The sequence below is a fragment of the Lissotriton vulgaris genome, chromosome 3_1 (assembly GCF_964263255.1).
Source record: "Lissotriton vulgaris chromosome 3_1, aLisVul1.2, whole genome shotgun sequence".
Taxonomy (NCBI): domain Eukaryota; kingdom Metazoa; phylum Chordata; class Amphibia; order Caudata; family Salamandridae; genus Lissotriton; species Lissotriton vulgaris.
The window spans coordinates 2008309589-2008313851 of NC_141689.1; positions in this window are offsets into that span (position 1 = coordinate 2008309589).

The window sequence follows — 4263 nt, forward strand, 5'->3', positions numbered from 1 at the left end:
CTCCCATTGGATAACATGGCTAAGAACTGCTCAGGGGCAAGTGTTAGCTTTTGGAGATATTCGCGCTTAGCGCGAATGTCTCCAAATGTTGGTAATAGGAGATAGCGATGTTAGCGACTGTTTCCAGTCGCTAACATCTTGCCACGCCCACTTTGCATGTCTTTAGTGATAAATATCACTGACATGCAAAGCGGGGCCCAAGATGGTCGCTATCTCCTACTAGCTGTCGCTAACTGGTGTTAGCAGTTAGAGACAGCTAGGTAATAGGGAGATAATTTTATCTCCGCTTTCTTGGCTTTTAAAACCAAAAAAGCGGAGATAAACCCCCTTGATAATATGCCCCTCAGTTCCCAATACCCTAGCATCATAACTCCAGGGAGTGAGTTTCTCGTAAAAGGCCCTAAGTCTTTTGAAGCTAGGGTACTCCTACTCCATCAGACTTTTACGTCTATGTCTCTGATTGCCCATTTCTGTCAAAGCAACAATAGTTCTGTACACTTCTGTATCAGAGTGCTGGTGAGCGTGATAGGGAGAAAGAGAGTAACGTGTGCATTCTCCCAATATATTAAGCCCCAAAATCATAGTTCGCAAAATTTGTGAACCAATTGTTAAGACACAGCGGTCCTCTTCTGGTGAATCTAACAACATTTTTTCAGCTGTGGATTACAGGCAGGCGGGGGAGCCCCACTTCTGGTGGATGTGTCAATGTGCACAGTCATTCACTCTGGCAGCATTTTGGGTATCTTTTTACATCAAGTTTTTGAGACCTCTTGTACATACTTTAGTATATACTTGCTTGTTGGAATACTGCTTTTCATTGGTTTGTTTCAGTGTCCTTTAAAAATCCTTGTTTGCTAGTGGTCAATCGTTTCTATTTGTTCCTCCTTTTCATATCACGGAGCAGGGCCAAAGTACTTGTACCCTTCCACTTGTACCATTATAGCATCTGTTTAGGGATTACTTTTACTTTTCTCTAAGAGTATTTGACAAGAACGCTCAATGTTTTCAGTTGCTATGAGCTCAGACTTCTGTTTATTTAAACAGGGCTGTAATTCTTATCGCCTCGCATCTGCTGCTTCCTTGTCCCGCATGTGCCTGCAAAGGTACTTATCTCCCTGTGCCGATACACTTCTCCCCCAACCCTGCTTTTCCCATTTTCTTAGTAAGCACAGGTGTTTCCGGTAATCACCAGCTCACCAAACTCTAGTGGTGTCCTCCCGGCCCGCTCCTCCTATTGGCCCCTGCCTGCGCCTTTAAATCCTGACTTCAGCGCTCCTGTCGTGTGACTTAACTTCCTCTTTCACAACAACATCCTGCTGTCAGAGCGAGGGACGAGTTAGATGTACTTTTTATTATGTAAACACATTCTGTTACTGTAGTGCAGGTTTTGCTAAAAGCGATGGGCTTGAGGTAAAGAGCGCCGTTTTCCCTCACCTTGGGATGGCCCTAGAACTTGACTGGTAAAATAACATAGTTTTTCTTTGTCCTTTAGTACATATGCAACAGTAAACAGGTAGATGCAGCAAATTCACATTTAAATACTAGAGGCAAACATCTCGTTCTTCTTTCTTTCATGTACTTAAAAATCTGTTTTCTTTCAAGTAGTTAAAAATCTGCATGCCAAAATATCAAGAAAATATAAACTTAGATCAAATATAGGAATTAGCAAGCAAGTTGGGAGTAAATAAAAGGGAAGTTTAGACAATCCTCCATTTCCTCTTTAAAAGACCAGTGTGCATTAGCCAGGACACGGGTTGCTACAGCTGAAGCTAATGCGCTGCAGACCGGAGTGATCGGAAGGGGTGCTGAGCGGGAATTTTATTGAGAATAAATTGCATGTAAAGATCACATCCTTTTCATCAACCACATGTAGACCTAATCTGTGCATCAACCACATGTAGACCTAATCTGCGTGCTTTCAAAGTGTCTATAATGTTACCTTTCGGCAGGGACAGCAGAGAGAGCACAGGGCTTTCTGAAGTGCAGGTGAAAATGTTACTCAAATGTTTAGTCAGGGATAATACAAGAAGAACTGTGTACGACACGGAGCGCACGTACTCACCGAAACCTGCACTATTAGGAAATATGCTTGCCCTTAGCTGCAGACAACACTAAAAGTGTTTGCTTTTATGGGCTGTCAGAAAGTGCGTGCAGATGGAGCGAACTCCCTGAAGGCAATTAGCCATAGAGTAGACTAAACATTTCACATGAACTTTAAATATTTTCTTTGGCATTATGGGTTACTGTGCAGTTATTCTTATGAGCCAGTTACTGATAACTCTTTGCTATATTGCTGCAAACAAATAAGATGCATGTTATATGCAAGAGGTAATGTTAATGAGTATATATTTTTTAGTGTGTTTGCAGTTTATTTTTCAGCTGAAAATCATCCATTGACAACTTCCGTTCAGTGCTTGACATGAACACTTTAAAGTGCAGGACTCACTATCTCAGGGTACATGTCTGCTAGTGAGGAGTGCTGGTCCTCTTCGACTAAACTGCTGCATCCTTCCAGAGAAGTGCTGGTTCACTTCATTTCATATTAATGGCATGCTGGTACTCAGGCAGTACCACAACATTTAAATGACATCCTTTTTTTAAGCGTTTTATAAGGGCAGGATGCACACCTATTGTATCGCTTTTTAACCCGTTTTTATCCATCTTTAATCTTGCATGCGTGCAATAAACTGTAGTGCCGTGCCCACTTAGCACTTAGGTACTAACATCAAAAGAGGTGGGACTGTTTCCAGTCCCCAGATATGCACAGCTATGTGCCACTTGGCGTAACATTTTTCGACCTTTTAATTTCCATTTTCTTAATGTAATCCAAAACCTTGTTTCACAAGTACTCGAACATTTTGACAGCGGGACCACGAGCTCAGTCTATACGTAATTTTCAAGTTTCTACTGTTAAATGGTGTCACTAGGACTTGCACCAAAAACAGGAATGAAACGTGGGTTCAGTCAAGCAGTGTTTATTGACCCAATGCATTTCGGGCTACCACGCCCTTCTTCGGGGGTCGCTGTAAGTAATAATAAGATGGCACAAATTATAAAACTGTTATCAACAATATACGCTTATTTACACACAGCTAGGTACGACAACATAATCATTTTGTGCAGTGTAAAGAAACAATCATATGCACCCCAAGTTGTCTCAGTTCAGTGAAGCAAATTAATAAACGTTATATTCAAAACTCTACCGCAGTTGACACCCCTCCCAATGCTACCTCAACCTGTGCACCCTCGTCTGGCCACCAACATACACCCATCCCATTCTCCTGCAGCGTATTGCTTCAGTATTCTTGAAACTGGGAGTCTGTGTTCGCTTAACAATTCTTTTGTCAGACTGTTCACCATCCTTTCTCAATGACAAGTAAATACATATACATTCCTACTGTCATATTTTCATGAACGGAAAGAACCTTTCCAACTCCCTCTAAATATCAAACATTGTAATGTCAAACATTTAAAACGACACGCTGCATGTTAATGTTATCATCGAGTAGCAAGTTTCGATGTTCCCACATACCTGCTATTCTGTTGTTAAAAACATATTCCTTTCATCAGCCATCGAAACTTGCTACTCGATGATAACATTATGGTGTATGTTGGTGGCCAGACGAGGGTGCACAGGTTGAGGTAGCATTGGGAGGGGTGTCAACTGCGGTAGAGTTTTGAATATAACGTTTATTAATTTGCTTCACTGAACTGAGACAACTTGGGGTGCATATGATTGTTTCTTTACACTGCACAAAATGATTATGTTGTCGTACCTAGCTGTGTGTAAATAAGCGTATATTGTTGATAACAGTTTTATAATTTTTGCCATGTTATTATTACTTACAGTGACCCCCGAAGAAGGGCGTGGTAGCCCGAAATGCATTGGGCCAATAAACACTGCTTGACTGAACCCTTTTTTTAAGACCATGGCTCGGAGTCCTGTGGGACTAGTACTCTTATTTTACACATTGATAAAACTCAAAACAACCCTGAGCATCCTGCAGAGCCTGGAAAAGAGTATTGCAAACTGAAAGAGTTATCCGTGTGTCTCAAACGTAGGCCCTCATTATGAGAGGGCCAGACTTACTGCTGTGATACCGGAAGTACCAAAATCTCCAGACCTGCCTGGTATCGCACACCAAATTCTGGCAATTACATTCTTTACCAGAATGGGGATTAACTGCAGGGACTGGCAACATAGGGTCCTTTCTGTGAAGTGTATGCAAGTTATAGTGAGAAAAATACTGACATCTAGGCAGT